This window comes from Nelumbo lutea, chromosome 3 (assembly GCF_056320005.1).
Source record: "Nelumbo lutea isolate HS-2025 chromosome 3, American lotus-T2T, whole genome shotgun sequence".
NCBI classification, from domain to species: domain Eukaryota; kingdom Viridiplantae; phylum Streptophyta; class Magnoliopsida; order Proteales; family Nelumbonaceae; genus Nelumbo; species Nelumbo lutea.
In genome coordinates this window covers 113,953,747-113,978,341 of record NC_142686.1, presented here as the reverse complement: position 1 = coordinate 113,978,341, position 24,595 = coordinate 113,953,747, and the positions used below count along the sequence as shown (strand labels likewise).

The 24,595-nt window shown below is 39.9% G+C and overlaps 1 protein-coding gene, 1 non-coding gene and 1 pseudogene across 5 annotated transcripts in view; all 3 read right to left on the bottom strand.

Moving 5' to 3' along the window:
- LOC148867765 (GPN-loop GTPase QQT2-like) overlaps nt 1–1,179 on the bottom strand; it is a 31,505-nt gene extending 30,326 nt beyond the window's left edge. For 2 of the 3 annotated variants that reach the window (XM_088980908.1, XM_088980910.1), the window contains exon 1: nt 182–1,179. The gene's annotated coding sequence lies outside the window, so the exon portion shown is untranslated. The remainder of the gene's footprint in view (nt 1–181) is intronic. The other variant, XM_088980909.1, reaches the window with a different exon arrangement.
- A 54-nt stretch (nt 1,180–1,233) lies between these two features.
- On the bottom strand, nt 1,234–1,305 carry TRNAD-GUC (transfer RNA aspartic acid (anticodon GUC)). The gene has a single exon. It is a non-coding gene; the product is annotated as a tRNA-Asp (tRNA).
- Nucleotides 1,306–5,551: 4,246 nt separating this feature from the next.
- Nucleotides 5,552–14,861, bottom strand: LOC148867763 (uncharacterized; annotated as a pseudogene). The gene is made up of 7 exons (XR_016109254.1): nt 14,701–14,861; nt 14,334–14,468; nt 13,747–14,087; nt 12,303–12,734; nt 11,668–12,004; nt 6,267–6,633; nt 5,552–5,869 (listed from the first exon to the last, which is right to left on the bottom strand). The product of XR_016109254.1 is annotated as an uncharacterized LOC148867763 (transcript).
- Nucleotides 14,862–24,595: the final 9,734 nt, after the last annotated feature.

The window sequence follows — 24,595 nt, the reverse complement described above, 5'->3', positions numbered from 1 at the left end:
TCTATTGATTCGAAAAGGCAAAGAAAATTCAGAGAATTTATTGGGGACTTACTCACATGTTCGAACAGTGAAGCGGGCTGTTAATAGCTCCACCGCACGATTACTTAACTAAAAAAAATTTGAAATATAAAAAAAAAAGAACTAAGCTTGTTGATTTTATTTAAAATGAAAATCCTCTTACTTGTTCATTGATCGATGCGATCTCTGCAACTTAAAACACCTAGACAACTCAATCACAGAATACCAAGATGGAATACAAAATTATATATGGTAACAGGATCGTTGTAAGCCAAATTTAAACTCTAGAGATGGACACAAGAGAAGTGTGTCCACAGCAGGTGACATCATCCCAAAACCAGCAGCGAGTACATGAATTCTTCAGAGGCAAGCTATGATGCAGCAGAAGTGACGGAACAGAGGAAAGATTTCCTTCAACTAGAGCAGCAATAAACTCTGATCATTCAGGCACATGCCGCAGAGCGAATTCTAAGGACGCCGAGAAAAATTAGGAGTGCAGCAGAAGAAGCATGGGAAGAGAAGACAGATAATTAGACATATGACCGTGGAGTGCGCAAGAGATTGACAAGCTAGGTGCTAGGACTTGAAGGAGGATGTGGTGGCTTCAGGAGGAGGGTGGACAACCACTAGCTCCGCCCTTGTCTTGTGGGTTCAAATGGTAGGCTTGTAGCAGACGACACACACAACAGTGGAGAGAGAGAGAGAGAGAGAACCTTTTATGCAGAATCCTTGTATGGTGGCTTTCCCGGCGAGAATATGTTGGTAACGAACACCGGCAGCGAAGCGATGAAGAGGGAAAAGAAGGGTTTTAGAGTTTTATAGCGAGGATTCTGATCTTTTAATGTTTTCTTCCTGATTTTACCTTTCTAAACACGCTGGTGAGGAAGAAAGAAACACTGTTCGGGGGGCATGGGGTGGGTAATTGGGTAATCCCATGAAACAACCTCGCACTCGGAAGCTTAGAGAGAGAGAGAGAGAGAGATGTGATTTTCAGATGGTACGAAAGAGTGAAGATCACCTCTGCAACAAAATAAGGTAGAAGTGCTTTTTTTTTCGTGTGTTTCTGCAAGGGAGGGAGAGGGAGGCTGGAGGTGGAGGGAATATAAGCAATTTATTAGTATTCAGTAGCCGTTTCGATCAAATGTCTTCTTATAACTTATTGAGGCAAACGCCCACAATCATTCGTTAAAAGTTAAAATCTAAAATATAAGAAAACGCCGTTGCCGGGGATCGAACCCGGGTCACCCGCGTGACAGGCGGGAATACTCACCACTATACTACAACGACCTCGGTTGGAATTAATTTTCTATTATTCTATTTAACTGTTCATAAATAATACATTAGTCCGTGCCTACTTCTTGGATAAATAAAACAATAAATATTTTATCTATAAAAAATTATTATTTTAATTTTTCATAAATAACACATTAGCCCATGCCTATTTCTTGGGTAAATAAAACAATAAATATTTTATCTATAAAAAACTTATTATTTTAATTGTTCATAGATAACACATTAGCCCATGCTTATTTCTTAGGTAAATAAAACAATAAATATTTTATCTATAAAAAAACTATTATTAAAAAGAATAATTTTGTTCCATTCAAATGTTATCAACTTTTCCTGTGAAAATGTTAATTAAATACCCAAGGAAAAGTTTAAACCCCAGAAAAAAGAATGCGGGTGTTTTCCTCTCAAAAATACAAAAGATCAACGGGCCCATAGATACATTACCCACCTTGTGTATTATAATGTGGCAAAGAAGAAAAAACATTCTTTTTTAGGAATTGCACGCAAGTTCGGATCAAGTAAACATGATGTTCATCTCATGAACAGGACCAAGATGAATACTCGCTCTCTGGGCTGTGGACGGGATAGTGGATCGGTTCGTCCATACCCCAATTTCTCATCCACAGTAAAATTTCATGGTTAGGGATCGTCCACACTTGATTTTTGATTCCCTACTACACACTTTCCCTCAAAGGGCAAAACCCTATTGTATGTTTTACATTTTAATATTTTGGTTAATAAAATATTAATTATTTTACTTAGTTTTTTATTTTTTTTAATTTTAATATTTTATTAATAAAATATATTTTTTAAAATTTTAATTATTTTACTATTGTTTTATAAAAAATAATAATATTTATTGGTTAATATTAATTCATTGATGCATTTTTCAATATATTTATCATATTAAATGCAAAAAATAAATAGTTATGATTAACTATGTAGATCAAGGTTTTCGAACCACCGTTGACCCAGGCGATCAGACCGTTTGGCCCGAGAACCGTCCAAGCAAGCGGTTTTTGGTCAAAAACCATTGAAAAAGTCAACAACCTGTTGACCCAAGTGGTCAACCCGTCGACCTGTTCAACGGTTTTTTACTATTTTTATTTTTTTTAATTTGTTTGTCAGAACGGCTTGTCTATTTGAACCTGGCGACCAGACTGCCAACCCAAAAATTGGTGGCTAGAATGGTTTCGTTTTTGGGTCATTTTTTAAAATGTTATTGTAGATCATTCATAAATGTATATGAGATACATGGAATCAAAAAGTGTGGTGTGACAGAATGCCATTGTAGGTGTGGATTGGTCCCTGCCATAAGGTGTGGTGTGGATCATTCTACACCCACCAATTTCTCATCCACACTACAAGAACACCCCCTAACGGCATTTTAAGAAATAGGTGTAAAAAAACTTCAGTGCTTACTCAGACATGCTCATAATGTGTGCACACTGATCCAGATTGATTAGATACTACACAATATAAAAGGATCAAAGGAGAGGACAACTAGGGGTGTCGATTGGATTGGATTTGGTCCAATTCGATCTAGTCCAATGTGAGTCCATTACAAATGCACCAGGTCCAATCCAATCCAATAAATAATTTGGACTATTTTGGACTGGCCCAATTCAATGTTCGGACCGTCTAATTTGTTCAAATTCATGTTAATTTAGATTGGTTTCAACTTAAACCCGATCCATTGACACTTATATTCTTATCTTATATCAATGGACTTGATATTGGCTTAATCCAACCAAATCCAATATAAATTTATTAGAGACGGACCAAGTCCAATCCAATCTAATAAATATTTTGGACCGGATTGATCCAATACACTATGTCTTTTTAGTCTGTCCAATCTGTCCAAATTGATTTTGCACTGGATGGAGTCCAATCCAAAACCGGTCCATTGACACCCTTAAGGACAACACCATTGATGTCGACGAACACACCTTTGCGTGTTAAGTGTGTTAGGTGTCTGTTTCTTGATCAACTGCGATCCTTTTGTGTATATATTAGTAAAAAAAAATCAGTGAGGTGAGGTAGTAGCAACCAATTCGTTTCTTTTAGGCTATATTTGGTTTGAAGGAAAAAGTAGGGAAAGAAAAGGAAAGGCAATAAAACCTTTACAAACCTTGTATAGGTTTTAATACCTTTTCGTACCTTTTCTTTCAAACCAGACATAGCCTTAGTTTAAAATATTATAAATTAGAGGGAGATTAAGAGGTAGAGACAGCAGGGTGCACGTTAGGTCCATTAAAATATTTTCATAGATAGTTTGCATTTACATGAATTGGATCTCGCATCTCCAAGGATGCCAAGTGGCCATCTCAACTACGAGGTCATCAGTCCAGCTATAGGGTTGTATGTCCTATGTTCCTAGGTCAAACAGTTTGACCATCCAAGTCAATGATGGTTCTAAAACCATGTGTATGCAAGTTGCAATCACCAGAATTCAGCGCCAAAACACAGCCCAACTAACATTTTTACAAACATTTCACTAACATTTGCATTTTTCTTACCATGTTTTCCCAACCTAGTATCCCTGCCTTATGCTTCTTAGTTCTCATATACTTGGGACAAGGTTTAGTTCTTTAGGTTCAGTTTGGAAGGAGTACAAATACAAATATATAGAATGCAAAACCTTGTATTTTATAATATTTTGTATGTATTTACATATATATTTGTATTTGTGCTCCTTCCAAACTAAATCTTAGGAGATTTTTGGTTAGGACTGTCAACGGGTTGGGCTTATCCAACCAAACTGAAACGACCATACCAATTATACCGATTCTGATTCTGTGGTTTGTCCCAATAAATAATTAACTGGGTTGAGATCGGTTCATGTTGTTTCTGAATCGATTAGGTTCTGATTCTGTGGTTTGTCCCAACAAATAACTGGGTTGAAATCGGTTCATGTTGTTTCTGAATCGATTAAGGCTTGCACCAATTATATAGTTGTAAGTTGTTATTAGCATAGATAATTATAGATTATATTGGCAATTGGCGAAAATACGCTTAAATTTTAAACTTTAAACCCAGGAAAATGTAACCACAAGTATATTAGCTTCTTTTAACACTTCCACGATTAAAAATCATGTCCAACGGTGTAAAAACCGTAAATATCAATTATATTGAATCAGTTACATGAATCCTGTTTCACATGGACACCGAGTTTCTAGTAATACATTAGGCTTAGGAAAGAATGCAAATACAAATATGTGCCATACAAAAACAAGGTTTAGAAATATAAATATATAGAATGCAAAACCTTGTATTTATATTATTTTATATGTATTTGCACCGTACATATTTGTATTCCTTCCTAAGTGAGCACGGACTCTTAATTGATCAGGACTATTCCCAGATTAATTGGAGAGGGACCATTCCATTCGATCTGATAACAAATGAAATGACTGGACTGAATGACTTAAAGTTATACATGTCCACAATGCCCTTCTTCGATCTTTGGGTTCTTTTTAAATGTTCTTTGAGTCTATTTGGTTTACAGTAAATACCAGAATCGGAATTGAAATCAGAACCAAAATGGTTTATTTTCATAATTTATTTGGTTCAAACAATAATTGTTGAAATGGAAATTGCAATCAGCTGAAATGATTTTTTTTTTGTTTCTAATTCCGGGAGGGGGAGAGAATGGCCATTCCCTCAAATGGGAAATGCCATTCCACCAGAAATGGAAATGGGATTCAGATTCTGTCCAATCAAACAATCGACCATTCCGTTTCCAATTCCAAACCAAACGGGCCCTTTTTTATTTTTTGTTTTTTGCTCTAACAAATGAATAAGCCATTACTTCATGTCAACGTGGACTGTCTTTTCTAGAGATGTTTGGATTTACAAAGCCTCTCGAAATGCTTCAAACTTTAATTTGTGAATTGGGTTGTTTCTGAAAAGAAAAGATATTCGTTTGATCATCTTCAACCTCTGGGCTCTGGTTATCAATGGATTTCGGCCCTTGGGCATCACGCTTTGTTGCAGCCAATGGGTGTTTCGACCCTATGGCCCTATTGTCGGTGTATTTCCCCGTGTATTTGTGCAAGAAGAATTAAATACATTTTATAAAGATTCATGATCAAACCGTTGTTAGACATCAACCAAACTGCTCAGCGGGGACTCAACCCCGCTGGTCCATGACTAATACTAATACCACTGGTTGTTGGATCACATATTCACATTCAATACCCGAATATGGCTCTATTTTGCAAGAGCACCATGCCACTACTTGTTTTAAGAATAAAACTCATAAAATTTTATATCTAAGTCATGTTGCTTGCTCCACCAAAGCTAAAGAGGAAAAAAAACACCTATAGCTATAAACCAAAACCATGATTAGGGTTTTCTTTACAATCAAAGAAATCTATAATAAAGCAGAAGAATACTGAAACAAGTCAAGCAAAAAAAATGTACATACTCTCACCATCTGAAAGTCTAAGAAAATATCCTTAGTGTCGGAAATCGTAACTGGTGTGCTCACCCAGAGTCCAGCTTCCTCGTCTGAAATCTGAATCATCACCAATAGACATTTGGTCCCTGAAATTTAAAGCTGAAAACAGAAAGAAAAAATAAAAAAATCATGTGATCACACTGACCTTCTTCATCTGTAACCCCCTCCCAAAAAATAAGAAAAAATAAATAGAAAAGAAAGAAAATGGCCGTATTAAAAACCAACCAAACTCATTCCCAAGAATACAGGCTTCAGCCCGCAAACATTGCCTCAGTGTGGATCTAGAAATGCTGAAGGCATGATTCTCATCGTTTTCATCCATCTCAAAGACTGCATCATATCCTTTTTTTTTTGTGACTGACCACATTATATCTACTTCAACCAAAATATAAAACTGAAGGATTGTATGTTGTTAACTGGTGCTCTATAAGCGCAGAGCTAAGAGGGAACAAATTTAGATTTTAAAATTGGGTAGAAAATGGGTAAGATAACTCACCACACACTAGCCCTGCAATTTGATCTAGTGTCGGTGATATGCTTTCCCAAAATCCTCATGTCTCTGCCGCTGGAACTCCCCACAAGTATCATGAGCCTTGGTAGGATAATTTTCAAGAGCACACGGGTACCTGCCCCTAGAATCAATAGGCAAATTGTTCCCTGTATAAGCTGGATTGCTTGAGGTGTGATCATAGTCAGAAAAGCCAGGGTGCTTGTACCCCCCACCAAAAGTGGGTGCTGACAAATGTTGACGGGCCTGTTGCCGTCTTTGGACATCAAATTGAAGGAATTCCTCCCACTGCTTAGCATGCATGCCCCTTAGGATAGCCAGTTTCTGCATATAGCTCTCTCCCAATTCTCTAACAGCCCGTGAACAGAAAATGTCAGAAATCGCAAATAAAAGCGTCAGAAATTGCAAATAAAAGCAAAATGACACAACAGAATCTTTGAATGTAACAGTCATCAACATTTCCTTAGAAGAGAAAAGTATGAATGTTTCCTTGGCAAGGAAATATAAAATGATAAAAGTAGAGCATTCTTCTTGTTTTCTCATCCTAGATTTTTTCTGGCATACCTTAAAAATTGAGACTCCACTTTCATTCATTTATTAGGTTATAAATCATTGTATTAATAATAAAACTGGTGTTTGTCAACAGCATACACATAATTCATGGTTAGAAGCTATTCTTTGTCAATTTCTTCAATTTTCATGCTTAATATATCAATTTTTAGTTTATCAAAGGTAGCTTTATGCCATCCATTTGGCCTTTTCCTCTCTTGTATGTATTAATTTTGTAACTTAGTTAGGGGTGGTAGTGGTACCCCAGCCGAAGCAGATTTTGGCTGGGCACTCAATCTAAAACCAATCCATTTGACAAGATTGAAACATCTAATAGTGGATTATCAAACCAGATCTGACCCACAACTGCAAACACCAAACCAGATCAAAGAATTCCAGGAAGGTAGGTGGGTCATCTAGGTTGGGTTAAGTTTTTCCATCCATATTAGCCTACTTAATATAACATAGCATGAGCAAAAAACTGAAAGAGAGGAAATATTATCCCTTTACGTTCCCATGTAGGTCCACTCTTTCACCATTGTCTTGTAAGTGCAATAAATTAGGTTGCCTAAAGAGAACAATTCATATCATCTAAGCATTTTCCAAACTATTTGGATCAGCCATGCATATCCTGCTACGCCATACCACTATATCTAAACCCTTATCATATGTTTTTCCTTTTCCATTTCTTTCTTTTTCTTTTTGTTTTTAACTGGTAAAACTGATAAGGGACATATACTCAGATAATAAGACCTCAAGTCCTCCCTTAATGATTCAAACCACATCCTTCTCATTCTATCATCTTGTCATTTTCAACTTGTACAAAGGCACTCCTATGGTCAGTGGCCTTTCAATGCAAATGAATAAACCATGTCAATCAACATTTTCATATACCATATCCCAACTGAGGCCTAACTCTTTTTTTTTCACCCAAAGGAAAAAGGCTGGGGCTAATTCTAGGTACATGAGAATATTTTCCTTGTTTTTTAAAAAAGTAATTATATGCATTTATATGGAAAAAAGAAGTTTATATATCAGAGAATATACAAGCCTGCACAGAATATGAACAGGTGGACAAGCTATTTGAACTCATAAAGGTTAAGGCAGCCATTGGGCTGTAATTTGGGAGAAATTCAGAGGTGTTTCTCTCAATGATCTACTTAGGTGGTGGTAAGTGGCATATTGTGGCTGGCTTCCAAATTGACAGACCTCAAAGGGTGGAAGATTGGTCCCCTCCTGCAGATGGGAAGGCTAAACTCAACTTTGATAGATGCTGCCTGAGAAATCCAGGGTTTTCAGGTGTGAGGGCAGTGGTTATGGGTTCATTGTGGCAATCTAGTTCTAAGCTACTCAGGCTGGTTGGTAAGGGCAACTTTTTGAGAGCTGAGTTATTGGCTTTAATTCAAGGTCTAAAACTGCTGGCAAAGCAGGGAATGGGGAATGTGGAAATGGAAGGTGATTGCCAAACCTATCATCCTATGGATGAAGGCACAAGATCAAATCCCTTGGTTATTCAGACATTTGGTGACGTTGGCTCACTCCCTAGGTGCTTCTTTGAACTCCTCATTAAATTGTGTGCCTAGGAGTGCTAATATGTTGGAAGATCTTTTGGCTAGAGATGGGGTTGGGAAAGAGGTTTTAGAATGAGTGCCCAGGGCCAGGCTGTAATTTGTAATGGTTGTATGTTATCCATCCTTTTCTGTTTTCTCATCTATCTTCTCATACTGTGTTAATCTCCTTAACCAAAGAGCTGAGATGTACTTTGTGGATTACTGCCCTTTCTTTGAGCAGTTTACTGGCTTTTTTAATGAAACTTTCTGTTATTTACCAAAAATAAAGAATATGGACAAGCAATCCTGATTCAACACGAGAATTCTTCTCAAATGATAAAAAATCCAACCATGTATGGATTTAGGTCATGCACACCCTAAGAATTTTTTTAATGGGAATAGCAGAATATATGTTTAGATAAACAAACATCTGCTATAACAATTTCAAAACATAATTTTTCCAAAAGTAAAACATTTAGATAGCTTAAATCAAATCAATATGTACCAATGCCTATTCCATCATTCTTTTTAAGTTTTATCATAGGCATCCAACATTTCATAATATTTCTGTATTTATCAGTTATCTTTAAAATGTTTCCATGAACCTCATAAACATACCCAACTCAATTAAACTCAGCCATAAACTGAAGTATTTTTTCCCACCATTATGCTCTATCAAGAGCCATGTTTTCTGTCAATTGCAAGTCCTTAATTCATTTTTTACCACTTCGGACTACATTTTATTTGGTCTTGTCACTAGAACATGCTTTTTCTTTGATTGCCCAAGACTTTATCCCATGTAGCAATATTGGTATCATAACTGTTTTCTAGAATTTTCTTTTTAGTCTCATTGGTATATCTGGTTGGCATCATCCTGCTCTAATTCTATGGGCAACATCCTCTTTAACATGAATTGCTAATTGCAGTATTGCACCACCATTCTTATTAAATTTTTACTAAGATTACAATACATAGTTTCTTAGTTCAATTTAGCTTAAAACCTTTTGATTCTAAAGCATCCATCCATCCATTGTTCTGGAATTGCATTCAGATAATCATTTTTAATCTTTTTTATGGATACATATTTTCAATCTTATGTAGTGCTATAAACTAGGACTCTTATTTTAATAAGCTTCACTCAAGTGGACTGAAAGATTAGCAAACAGCTTGGCAGATGCTCAGGCCAAGTGATTTAGAATCAATTGTATTGGCGGGGGAGGGGGTTGTACTCCAGGGGATGGACTGATATAAATGTAAATAAAAGGACCTATGGGTGGACAGCAAGTGCTGCCTTAAATCAGAGGGATTCTAGGCACATTTTCATTGCATTTATACAGATCCTTTTCATTCAGATTAATAAAATTCAACAGTTACTGATAAAGAAAAAAAGGACTTTTAATCCCTGTGTCCATATGTATTTGACATTGAACCAGGAAGGTTCTTAAAAAATCTTGTGAAATTCATGTACAAGTTGTCATTAACTCATTTATTGAACTAATTTGTAGTTTATTAGCTTATAATTAGTATTGATTACTGAATTTCTTTTTAATTTTTGTAGCCTAAGCTGTGCTTATCTGTCATGTAGGCATTGACTCACCTTGCTGGACTAAAATGCCTAGGAGTCTCTTGGCCACCTTTTTTTCTGATAATTAATCTCTTTAGTCTCTTCACCCTTGGCCACCTTAACTACACTTATATTAGTAGAATTGTAGAAAGACCACTTTAAGAACAATCTTGTTTCGTCCACGCAAATTCTCTAGATGAATCACCCAAGATAGGTACTAAGTAATTCCAAACAACATGGTCAAAATAGCACATAATTTGACCTATAAATCTCCTTTATCTTTATGCCTTATTGCCCTCAGTATTTACTATGATTAACTGACATGATAAATTCAAATTTCCACTCCAACTTGAAAGGGTATATTCATATGTCATGACTCATCTACATCCTCTTCTCTTTTTTGAATCAATTACCAATATCCTCTTCTGTCCACTTATAATTCCTAAATTGAACTTATTCTTTCTGTTCTTGAATATGGGATATGCAAAACATCTTTGACCATAATAATGTTCATGTTGTAGGAATGCCTTGCCAAAAGGAAAGGCATGGATTTTTATGCAGACTCCAAAGGAAAGAACAAGATTATCTATAACCCGAAGATGAACTCCTTAAGGTTGTCCACCACCTAGGGTCGTGGTTTTTTATTTGTCTTTTTTTTTTGTATTTACTTTATTTTTATAAATAATCCAGGAGAAGGATACTATTCTTTTCAATGGAAGTCTTTTACTGTAGCCATTTCTTCTTCTTTTAGATTTAAAGATCCCCATCTCTTTTTATTAATGCTTCTTAATCAATAGCAACAACACTTTATTCTTAAAATATGAATGAGGGGAGTATCTCCTGCAGACATCCACTATCTAATTACACAGACTGAAATCCAACAAAAACCAAAGCCCAGAAACTTGATCAACAAGATCAAGCAAAGAGATGGCCATTTGTATATGCCACAGGCTTGAGTTGACATGTGTAAGTAAATGATGGTCATTTATATCTAAAAAGAAAACAGAAAAAAGCCTAGGCATTTTAAATTATAACAACAGAAGTTAACTATTTGCAGCAATAGTTGGTAGAAGTAATGCGCAAAAAATACATAAATGAAAGCCATCGCCATTAATCTTCTCAACCCATGGTTGGCCCAGCCAGTCAGACCAGTGACCTGGTGACCCAGTCATGATTTTAGTTCCAGTCAACCTCTAACCTGCCATTAAAAAAAAGCCATTAACCAATCCAGACGGTTGAACCATTTACCTGTTCTGTTCAACCCCTTCACGAGGCCATCATCGGTTTTATATTACTTTATTTTCTTTTCAAATTTCTATTGTTGTGATGTCACAGGTTGACCTGTTGACTCAGATGGTGGAATTGGAAAGCAGTTCCACCTCATATTTGGGTTTTAAAACAGCATTGCTATTTATGAGTGTTATCCCCTCCTTCTACATTTTGAAGACCTGTTATAAATTTATGTCCAAATCCCTTCAGTTTATTTCAGCCATTTCCATGCTCTAGCAAGTTCTATTTATTTTACCATGTATGGCTATAATTACAAAATGGATCATTCTATGGTTATGAAACATTAGCATCTTAGATAAATGTTTGTAATACAACAAATAAAATCATTAAAAAGTTAAATTAAATTAAATTAACCTGAAGGTAGCAGTAAGTAAACTACAACCCCTTTTCATTAGTCACTTGAATTTAATTACTCTCTGATGAAGTAGATATACATACCTCACGATGCTTCAAATTCTCTTCATCTTCTTCCTTATCACAAATTTTTCCAAGTTCCATTGCTTCCCTCTTATTTTTCAATTCTAACTCCTCTAATGTTTGTGGATAGCCAGAGTATTCAAACTTACAGATAGAATGTACCAGAGGCCCACGTCCCTCAGCATCCCAAGCACCAGTTTTATGGGCCCCAATGCTTTGGTTATGGCTATCATATGAATTATATGTTTCGCCGGTAAAATTGGGTCGTGCTGGAGATTTTGAATGGCTTGAATGACCCCTAGATCCATTATTATCATAAGCTTCATAAAATGAAGAACATGTTAAGTGAAACCCCACTTCATTCCAGATGTCTAACATACACGGTAGCTATAATTACACATTCTATCTTATATTCAAATTGTGAAACCATCCAATGTAAACAAGGGCAGAAAAGTGTTCACTAAATGATATCCAGCCAGTTCAGGCCCATTCACAAATTACTTCAGATTCAAACTTATTAGGTACTCAATATAAGGCAAAAGGAAGGGAAAAAATTTGAGATGTCTAAAAGGCTGCAAATTGCAAAAAATAGGTATACCAGATTTATATGGATGCTGTAGACAAATTCTTTCCTGTCCCTACCTTGTAGAGAACTCGAAAATTGTTTCAGATCCTCATGAAGACTGTCTTCCATAACCATGTCTTGCCTGCCAAACTTCCTTTTAAACTGTGATCCATTTTGTGGACTAGGAAGAGACCTTTGTGATTCAGAATGCTTCATCCTCAAGTTAACAGGGCTACTCTCGGGTGACCTAGATCTGGTCCTGTGGGAACTAGAAGAACCCTTTTTGCTACCCTCTTCCTTAATCACTTTGTGCACAGCATCCACACCTTTTACCAAGCATAACTTATCTTTGCCACTAAAATAACAAACTTCTCCTCCATCTTAATTCTGCAGCCAACATCCTTTTCAATCTTCTGGATCACCATATCTGTGAAGAGTGCTTTGATATGCCTTTCCCTTGCAGGCACTGTTTCAAAGAAATCTTGGGATTTGCGATTTGCTCCAAGAGTGGATGGACATCCCTGTAAACATGTGATCCATGTTGGGCAAAAGAAAAGTAAACCATTTAGTAAAACTATAGGAAAGAAAAAAATGAAAACAAAATTCTCAATTTTCTCAATTCTTTATCAATCCAAAAAAAAAAAAAAAAGTAATGAACATGCAACAAAAGACAAGATTATAACTTAAGTTTTATTATTGAAGAAAGTTTTATTTACTTGCATTACATGAGAATTAATGAATATGCATTTTTTCCTTTTAATAAATTAACCCCCTTGATCAGACACACAAGCTATATGGTAGGATGAATGCAAGTATTTGGTGAAAGAAGGCTGAATAGTTACAAAAGAAAAATACGATAAACCCAATATAGTATAGTGGCTTACATGCTATTCCAAGCAAATAGCTATGACACTTAAATGCCTAGATTGCTCAATGTAAAAAATTTTCTAAATCAACAACAATTTAACTTGTTCCCACTAAAAAAAATCCCCCAAACACTTTTTTGTAATTAATCATATCAATAAACAATACTGAAAAGTGCCCAATTGATAATTCCCTACAGGAAAGAGAGGTTTCTAGAAATCAAGAAAGGGACTAATAGACATGTTACACTAGACAAGTCTTGAGATTAAGAAAACTAAAAAAAAGGAATTAACACAACTAAGATAAAGAAAATCAATAGTGGCACTGAGGTCAGATCGTCTTCTTTTCTTAAAGTATTTCAAGATACTTTGCTTTTTACCTTAAAATGATACTTTAAGTATAAATCAGCTATTCTAGTACCATGCCATTGACAAGAAAGACGTTAGAAGAACCTTTCGAGCTAATGTTATAGGTGATATTGCTCAGTTTTAGCGAAGTATTAGGACATTGTCCTATTGTCAATTTGGAGCACAAGAGCAAAGGTAGACTGGAAATTCTTGAATAGAATATAAATAAATAGAAGAATAAATTATAAAAGAGAAAAGAAGGAAATACACAAACTACGAGGCTATAATACAACTTTGATTAACAAAAACCAATCCACCATACTTGAGTAAAGTGACCTGATTCTCCACATATTTTGCAGATCATCTCTTCTTCCTTCCTTTTCTTCCAGTTCCTTTCAGCGGTCTTAGATTTAGCATCCCACACCTTAGCTTCTCGGCTAGAGAAATCAGTTGGGACAGTATATGGATCACGAGGCTCCTCTTCCTCATCAGGACTTGCATGAGACTTTTTGTTTCTTTTTGTCTTCTCTTTCTTACTGGTGGCATTTGACCCAGATGGACCAGTGTACTCTTTATAAATGCCATTGAGGTCATCATCCATATCTGGTGTGGGAATTCTTGTCATTTCCGGAAAATCTCGCAAGCAACTCACACCTGCATCGCCTTCAAATAATAAACTATCAAGAAAACTCAGGTATGGTCTTCATATTTCGAACATCAATCTGGTAAGAACTTCCTTAGTGAAGAAATTACAAGATAAACTATCAAGAAAATGGAACAGGGTAACTCCTCCCAGAGAATGGGGAAGAAGAATGGCTGGAGATGGAATTTAAGTTTTAACTGGAATATAGATTTGTAACGCGGAGCACAACTTGCAAGAGAAGGCTGCAATTCAACTAAGCAACTTACTAGAATATGCATTCCAAATCAACAAGGCTAGATAACTTTTCAGAACTGCACATTCAAATCTTGGGACACATGCATGACCAATACGGAGTTGAAAGATGCTATTCTTCGGGATAACACCAAACGCAATCCCTGTACCTGTTCATGAATTAAAGAAAAACACCGATGAACCGGATGAAACTTGAGTGCGAAGGCACTGGCAAAGCATTTGAATGAATGGTTAATGTAATTTCTATCTGAATTTAACGGAATGTGATATATTATTTATCAAAAAAAATGAATGGTTAATCTAAAAAAGGACAGGTTCCTGGTTTCAGTCACAGTAAGAATTCCAACGACCAAATGTTGATAACACAATTTAGAAACATACAGGCATACAAAGGGAACATCTGCATAGAAATACATAAGCACAAGACCAGTAGCAAAGAAACAACAATGAATTTGGAACAAGTTATTGAAACAAATTCGTTGCAACGAAGAATCAATCATAACCGGAAGAAAAACCGATATTCTTACAGTACTGGGACAATCACTTTTCAATAACACAGATTAAAATACTGTGGAAAAATAAATGACAATTTCATATAAAACAATAAAAATACAGTGAGAAGACGTACGTACGGGTGAGTAAAAAAAATTGAAAAATCGAATCGATCGAAAAAACCGATCGAAATCGAACCGAAAAATCGGTTAATCGAACCGATCGGTTAGGTTTTGGTTTGGTGTTTTCAAAAAATCAAAGGTTTCAGTTTGGTTTCGATTAACTAATACAAAAATCCGGCAGTTAATCAAATCGATCTATATACATATGTTTTTATATATTTTATATATATTTATGTATATTATATTTATTTTTTATATATTATAAATTAATAAATATGCATTATATAAAAATATATATAATATATTATTTATTATTTATTATTTAAAATATAATATTATATATATATATATTTTTTATAATATATATTATAACATTAAAAAACTAAAAAACCAATAAATTGAATTGACAATTAACCGAACTGGTCAACCGATTAACCGATAGATTTTGGTTTTGGTTACCAGTTTTTCAAAAACCAATACTACCGGTTCGGTTACAAAATGAACCCCACGGTTCGGTTCCGTGAATACCCCTGTCCAAAATGTTTAAAAAATAGAAAATTAAAAAGAAAATATATAAACAAAGCAAACTGAATTAACATTTTGGTTCTGCTGCGGTTGCCCTTACTAGTTCTGTTTCTTTCGCCCCTTTTTATTAAAAAAATTATCTAGTGCCAGTATTTTTCTATTTTGATTTTTTGTTTGGTTCTCCTTTTCTTGAAAAAGTTGATTCAAATTGCCAAGCCCTAATTTTTAGCCAAACAACATATTAAAAAAGAAGAAAAAGAAATTCAGCCAAACAGGCATCAACTCATCAACCTCAGATTTATGCCAAACACATGGGTGGTGTTTGGAACGAATGTTGTTTCCGGTAGGGGTGTTCACGGGTCGGGTTGGATTGGTTTATTGGGGTTTTTCCAACCGACCTGACCTGGTCGGGTTACCTGAGGTGGAAACCGAAACCGACCCACTGATAGGCCAAACCGACTTGGTCAGTTTGGGTCGGTTTTGGTTTTGCTCCTATACAAAAGGACACCTAATTGAATTCTAATTGTAATTGCCTAATGGGTTGTCTATTTGGTGTAAAAGATTATAGAAAGTTAGAAACTAGGATAAATTGTCAATTCTAATTGTAATTGCCTAATGGGCTTTCTAATTCTAGTAGAAGACTAGTTCGGTTCGGGTCGGGTCGGTTTCGGTCACACAAGAAAACTGAAACCGACCCGATCCGATATATCGGTTTATATATTTGCCCAACCCAAAACCGACCGGTACTGATGAAAACCCGACCGACTTGGGTTGGGTCGGCCCGGGTTGGTCGGTTTGGTCGAGTTAGGCATTCTTATGAACAACCCTAGTTTCCGATGAGGCATTTTTTTTCATAAAATGTTGATGCATTGGCATACCGTTTTATTAGAATTTATTTTTTCTTTTCTGTTGGATACTATTGCTTTTGTTGCGATATATGCATTCTTTAAAGTAATGTCAACATACTGTTGTTAGAAACAGTAAAAAAACGAAAAAAAAAAAACAAAATGGGTGTTTTCTCAAACTACACTTTTCCGGATTTCAAAAGTGTGATTTGAAAAAATGTTTTTTTTTTGGGAAATTCCCGATCAGTACCCTTTACTTTGGCTTGAGTGACAATTTGGTCCCCAAACTTTAAAATGCAACAATTTAATATCCGAATTTTCAAAATGTAACAATCTAGTGCCCAAACTTTCAAAATGTGTCAATTCAGTACCTATTGTTAACCAGTCTGTTAATCAGCCATTAAGTGACATTTGAAAAGTAAAAAATGCCTTAAGAATGCCATTTAATTCTCTTTATCAACCATCCAAACATTGATAATAAAATGAACAGTACCAAATTCTAGATTTTTTTAAACAGTCACCAACTTTTTGAATAGAAGAGGCTAGGATTTGGGATTGCTCAGTTTTTTGTCAATGTTTGGATGTAAAGAGAATTAGATGGCATTCAAAAGATATTTTTGACTTTTCAAATGTCACTTAACGGTTGATTAGCAGACTAATTAATGGCAGATACTGGATTGTCACATTTTAAAAGTTTGGGTACTAATTGGATTGTCGCACTTTAAAGTTTGGGGAACAAACTATTACTTAAGCCAAAGTACATGGTAATGATCAGGAAATTTTCATTTTTTTTGGAAAAAAACACATAATCAAACATTTATGAGAAAAAATGGATTTCAAATGTGGTGCTAATGTGGGTGCCATTTTTTCGATGAAACGACATTGGTTCCATACACCAACAAAGATGATGTTTGGTTTCGAAACCAATTTTCAAACACACACACACACAAACAATGCCACGTCAGATACAACTAGGTGTTTCCAGTTTTTACTACAAAATTGAATGTTTGGTTTAGGCGTTTTTTAAAAATGGGCTAAGAAACATAATGGCTTCCTAAAGGTTGTGATTGGTACCGTTGCCATTTCTACTTGCAACATTTTGTGTTGGTAAATACAAAATTTTTGAGAAATTTTCTGTTACATCACATAAGATAACCACTTTAAGGCATTGGATTTAGTGTTGTAATTTGTAGTAGAATCACTAAATTTTAGGTTTCATTGAGAAGCAATAATGGTACTCAATGTTGTATTAATAACTTATAAAATTTGTATTGACAAATCTAAAATGTTGCAAGTAGAAGTGGCTAGGGGTGACCAAGAAAACCGTAAAATCAAACCGAAACCAAACTTATAAAAATATCAGTCAATTCGATATTTTTAAAAATACGATGATATCGATTCGGTTTCAGTTATAGGAAACCAAAGGTTAAATGAACCAAACAGTATATATATATATATATATTCTATATATTATAAATTAATAAATATGTATTATACATAAAATATATTTATAATACATAATGATGGAGGAAGATTTGGCCCGACCTCTTGGCCACCCAACATGAGGAAGCAATCGAGGGTGACCTGGTAGGAGCGACAGCTCGGCACGGCAGTGCGCTCAAGGTGCGAGCTCCGAGAGGAGGAACCAGCGGTTCGAGCTCCCTAAAAGGAGCCCAAACTCTCCCTTTGGCCCCGAGCCTTACGAGGAGCGCAAAGGGCAACAACCCGAACTGGCCCACCCCAGGGCAGTTAGGGCCACATTTCTATCCGAACTCAAGACTTCACATCACATACCACTCCGGCACTTCGTCTCTAGGCCGCCGAACTGAACAACCATACCTGACACCAAAGGAGTCTGTATCCTGAGGCGACGCACCTGACTGACTTAGGATCTGACGCTTGACAGTTGTACTTCAACGGCCACCTGCCACCGCTACCTCCAGTTACAAAGATGGCTCCGACAAAGAGAGCAGTGGCGGTTGTCTGCCCCAGCAGAGGTGATGACACCTGAGCTGGCAGAAGTACAGAGGTGATGACACCCGAGTTGGCAGAAGTGCAGAGGTAATGATACCCCTGACAGGAGCTTGGGAGTGAGTGCGCGAAGTGGTTATAAAAGGCCCTCTTCCCCCCAATAATGAAGGTACGGGATAACTTTGCGCCATCTAGTTTTTTATCTTGCCTTTGAGAAAATACTAATTTGAGCTTTGGAGCATTCTCAACGGAGACTACTCGCTTTCTTCCCCATTTTAGGCACCTTTTGCTCCAGTCAGAGGCAAGATCGTTGACAGCTAGGACCGACCGGATTGCGCTCCATCAATTGGCGTCGTCTGTGAGATTGCTTCTAAAAACCTCACTCTAAAACTTTCATAGCACCTTTTCTCCAAGAAACCCCAACACCCATGGCTTCTTCCAGCAATGCCAGACATAGCACGGAGATGAACGCCACTGGGTAACAACTTCAAGTCCCCATGGTGTGCATCGGGCAGTTCACCATCCCCCTTCCGGTGGATGGGATCCCCAGCCTGACTGCGCCATGAATAGTGGCGCCCGTGAATCTTCCTGCCATGAACGTCCCCCTTCCTCCCTCTGTTGGAACCACCTTTGCTAAACCAACCATTGTTCCCCCGGCAACTAGCCACAACCAGCTTGATGACCTGGTGCATGGCATGCGGGCCATTCAAGCCCAAATGCAGTAGCTTCAACAACATCAAATATACCAGCAGCAGATGCTGCACCATGTACCCCAATACCACTACCAGCAGTAGTTCCCTCAACTGCCTCAAAGCTAGCTCCCACCTCGGCACCCCGCCGTTAGGCGAGCCAAACCCTTCCCTCAAGGTGGGCACCCCTACTAGGAGGCTTCCCAAGCTCGGGCCTCCTAGGCTCGGAGCCCCTCTAGAAGCCATGCTTCATCCCCCGGTAGGAGAGAGAGAGCGGCTGCCCCCGCCTCGCCACGTGCTGGCGGACCAGGAACCCGATCCATCAAGTCAGTACCACCTCGGCGCTCTCAGGATGGGCCCCTGCACACCGAAAACCGGTTTAGCGCCTTAGCCACATACTATCTCCATTAGTCTAGGCCCATCGAGCTCGGGAACACCGAGGCAAGCAGTGCCAACGAAGGGCCTTCCAAGCAACAGAGGCGCCGGCGCTGAAGCCACAGAACTGCAATTCGCGTCTTGCCCGAGCTCCGAGGTCAAGAAGAAGCGAGCTCGGAAGAAGTAAAGGCTGCCCCTATCCTCTCAGTCCCTTCCCCCTGTCATCAGAACTACTCACAGTTCCTATGCCCAGAGACTTCAAACTCCCCCCACTCGACAAGTATGATGGGTCCTTTGACCCCAGCGACCATGTCGATGCCTTCTAGTCCCAGATGCACCTGGCTAGGGCCAGCGAGTCCTGTATGTGCGTAGCCTTCACTACCACCTCCAGAGGAGTGGCTCGCACCTGGTACAGGAACCTGGCCCCCGGATCAATAAGGAGCTAGGCCCAGTTCATGCAAGTCTTCACCGCGCACTTCGTCACCAGCAAGCGGTGCCCCCGAACCGAGGAGAGCCTCCTTGGCATGGTCCAGAAGGAAGGGGAGCCCATCCGCAGCTACATCAAGCGGTTTAACGATGCATGCCTATAGATCTCATGCTTGGATCCCGCAGTTCAGCTCGCGGCGGCCAAGATGGGGGTGACACACAAGGAGTTCAAGTGGCACATAGTGGCCACCCAGCCCGTGACCATTGCTGAGTTCCTTAAGCTCGCGGACAAGTTCATGCGAACGGAGGAGGAGATCAACCAAAGGACTGGGGGCGGGTTTGAAAAAAGAAAGAGAGAAGAACTCCCCAATCAAGGAGACAGCCGGAAGGATCCAGCACGGGCGCCAATACCAAGCCAGCCGTTTCGAGTTCCCATGGCAGGTTGGACAGACTACACGCCCTTGAACACGAAGCGGGCTTTGATCTTGATGACGATCAAAGATGTCCCGTACATAAAGTGGCCACCTCACCTAAAAGGGAACCCAAACGAGAGGAACAAAAACTTGTATTGCAGCTTCAATAGAGACCACGGTCATAGTACCGAACATTGTAATAATCTCTGCGACGAGATAGAGGGACTCATCCATCGCGAGTACTTAAGAAATTTTGTACAGAATAATAATAATAATAATAATAATAATAATAATAATAATAATAATAATAATAATAATAATAATAATAAGACAGGTCGGCAAGAGGAGCACGGTAAGGATGCTCCCGAGTCCAGCAGCAGGCTGGTAGAACAGTTGCAAAGACAGCCTCCGGAAGAGAGGCCAGTTCGGGGAACCATCCGCGTGATAGTGGGAGGTTCGGTAGTAGTGGGTTGTACTTTGGCAGCGGCTTGGACGTCAATTCGCGAAGCTGCCCGAGAAGAGCAGAACCCTCCGAAGAGGCCAAAGACGGAGGAACCGATTTTCTTTAGGGAAGACGATGTGCGAGGGGTCTACTACCCCCATGATGATGCAATTGTCATAAACTAAGGATCAATGACTTCGAAGTCAGGCGCGTGCTTGTTGATTTAGGCAGCTCGGCAGACATTCTCTTCAAGTCGGCGTTTGACCAACTTCAGTTGCGGAGAAGCGAGTTGAAGCCCGCAAACACTCCTCTGGTGGGCTTCAGCAAAAAGGAAGTCAGGCCCCTCGAGAAAATAGCAATACCAGTGGAAATCGGCACATGGCCCTGTGCGGTCAGACTTAGCCACAATTTCTTGGTGGTCGCGATCCCATCCCCATACAATGCCATAATAGGGTGGCCAATCACTCATGTCCTACGGGCAGTGGTCTCCACCTACTCCTTAGCAACAAAGTTTCCTACAGATTTCGGTGTGGGAGTAGCGTGGGGCAACTAGCTCGAGTCCCGCAAGTGCTATGTTGCCGCCCTGAAGGGAAAAACCAAGGTAGCCAATGACCTCGAAATGGAGCAGCCTACGGAGCAAGGCGAAGAACGAGCTGCACCCACAGAAGAAACGATCACGATCCCACCTTCAGCTATGGACCCAGCTTGGATGCTAAAGATCGGTGCTTCCATCTAGGAATCTCTACGATCCGAACTGGTAAGACCCATTAGACAGACTCACAAACTTAATACTGACCTTGTAGTCAGGACCTTTAGACAGAAGAAACGCAACTTAGCCCCAGAGCTGGGTAGCCAACCCAGTTCTGGTAAAAAAGGCAAACGACAAGTGGCGCATGTGCGTCGACTACACCGACCTGAACCGAGCTTGCCCGAAAGGTTGCTTCCCCCTCCCCAGAATTGACCGCCTAGTGGACGCGACCTCGGGACATGAGTTGTTAAGCTTCTTGGACGCATACTCGGGCTACAACCAAATCAGGATGGACCAGTCCAACGAGGAAAAAACCACCTTCATAATCGAGTTCGGCTTGTACTGCTACAAGGTCATACCCTTCGGACTAAAGAATGCTGGGGCGACCTTCCAAAGACTCGTGAATAAGCTGTTTCAGCCCTTAATTGGCATGATGATAGAATGTTATGGAGACGACATGGTCGTCAAGACAGTTTTCGCATGAATTAATACAAGACTTGCACTCTGTCTTCCAAATTCTGCTTCAATTTAGCATGAAACAAAACCTAAACAAGTGTGTCTTCGGTGTCACCTCGGGTAAGTTCCTAGGGTACATCGTCAACAGGCGCGGTATTGAGGCCAACCTGGACAAAATAAAGGCCATCCTAGATATGAGACCACCCTGAAAAGTAAAAGAGGTTCAAAGGCTAAATGGCCGCATAGCCGCCCCAGGCCGCTTTGTGTCCAAGTCGGCAGACCGCTGCTTGCCTTTCTTTAAGGCAATTAAAGGCAAAGGGTTCGAGTGGACCCGAGACTACCAGCTCGCGTTCGATGAGCTAAAGAAATACCTCGCTAGTGTGCCGGTCTTAACCAGGCCCGAGGAGGGCGATGTCTTAGAACTGTACCTCTCGGCAAGCGACGAGGTGGTTAGTTTGGTACTAATAAAAGAAGTAGATCGGGTCCAATGATCCATCTATTATGTTAGTAAAATTTTGTAGGGAGCAGAGACGAGATACTCGCAGATAGAAAAGTTGGCATACGCATTGATAATTACAGCTCGGAAACTCCGCCCATATTTCTAGGCTCACACTGTCATCGTCTTGACTAGCAAACCTCTGAGGAAGTCTTACTCAAGCTCGAGGTTTCCGGTCGGCTAACGAAGTGGGCCATCGAGCTCAGCGAGTACGACCTCCAGTATAAGCCACAAACTGCTATTAAGGCCCAAGCCTTAGCAGATTTCATCACCGAGTGCATGTTCAGCTCCGAAGTCCCCAGGCCGGTTGAGCCCGAGATCCCCAGTTCTGGTGAGCCTAGAGCTCCCAGGCCAATAGAGTCCGAACCCTGTGAGGTAGCAACCAAGGTGGCATCTCTCCTAGTTAGGCCAAACGCGAACTGGGATGAGGAGCCCTAGATCCTTCACGTAGATGGCTCCTCGAACCAACAGGGCAGCATGGTTGGAATAGTCCTGCGGCCTGGGTGCCACGAAATGGGAATACACGCTACGCTTTGAGTTCGCGGCATCCAACAACGAGGCATTGATAGACGGGCTGGCCCTAGCGCAAGAGATAAGAGCGAAACACATAGTTATTTGTAGCGATTCCCAGCTTGTGGTCAACCAGGTTACGGGCGAATACGAAGCATGCGAGCTAACTATGGTCGCCTACTTGGCAAAGGTAAAGGAGGCTTTGCTCAACTTCCAGTCACACTTCATCAAGAAAATCTTGAGGTCAGAGAACACTGAGACCGACGCCTTGTCCCGGTTAGCCAACACCAGCCACAACACCATGAGAACCGTGTACATAGAGGACTTACCTCGGCCTAGCATTCTCGGGGGGTAGAGGAGGTCGATTCCGTCCTTGAAGTAGACCCGAGCTGGATCAACCCACTCACGAGCTTCTTGCTAGATGGGACCCTCCCTACAGATCGCAATGCAGCCAGAAGGGTGCAGCATCAGGCAGCCAAATATGTCATAATAGACGAAAGGCTGTACCGACGATCCTACACGCTCCCCTACCTGCGTTGCTTGCGACTTGCTGAAGCCGAGCTCGTACTCTGCGACACTCATTAAGGTCTGTGCGGCAGACACTTGGGGGGCAGGGCTCTCGCCCAGAAGGCGCTTCGACAAGGGTACTACTGGCCAACGATGAAGGCAGAGACCATCGAGCTCGTTAGAAAATGCGACAAGTGTCAAAAGCATGCCAATATCCACCATCAGCTTGCCGCCGACCTCAAGTATCTCACTAGTCTATGGCCCTTTGCGCAATGGGGCATCGACGTCCTGGGGCCATTCCCGCCAGCAACATGTGGGAGGAAGTACCTAGTGGTTGCAGTAGATTACTTCACAAAGTGGGTAGAAGCTAAACCTCTCGCAACAGTAACAGCTCGAAACGTACAGAACTTCTTTTGGAAGAACATAGTATGTCGCTTCGGGTTACCTCGGGTACTGATATCCGACAATGGCAAGCAGTTCGAGGACATCAAATTTTAGGAATGGTGCCAAGATAAGGGGATCTGGCAGAACTTCACATCGGTCGTGCAGCCGCAGGCAAACGGTCAAGCAGAAGTTATGAACAGAGCTATCCTCCGCGGGCTGAAAGCTCGACTAGACTGAGCTAAAGGGTAATGGGCGGACGAGCTACCAAGGTTCTATGGGCTCATCAAACTACGAAAAAAACCACCACGGGAGAGAGCCCCTTTAACCTCACCTACGGCACCGAGGTAGTAATACCGACGGAGATCGAAGTACCCACACTGTGACTAGAAGCATACGACAATCAGACAAACGGAGACGAGCTACGTATCAACCTCAATCTACTCAACGAGGTAAGAGACCTCGCGTACATTCGGACCGCAGCTTACCAGCAAAGAGTAGCTCAGTACTACAATGCTAGAGTAAAAAAATGGAACTTCCGCGTTGGCGGCCTGGTCCTCCATAAGATCATGACACACGAGCCCGGCGTTGGCAAACTCAAACCAAACTGGGAAGGACCCTACCGAGTAAAGATAACACTCGGGGGAGCATACGATCTCGAAACCCTAGAGGGCAAACAAGTACCCTGGACGTGGAACTTCGTCAACTTAAGACCATACTACCTATAAATCACCAAGAGAAGTGGACTAGGAGTCGCTACCAGAGCCTAAGGGAAAGAATGCCGAGCTAATAAGAACCTCGACACCATAAGACTTAGTCACCTCTTCGGCATGGGCACGCAAAGGAAAAATGCTAACACCAAGCTGACAGGCAAAGAG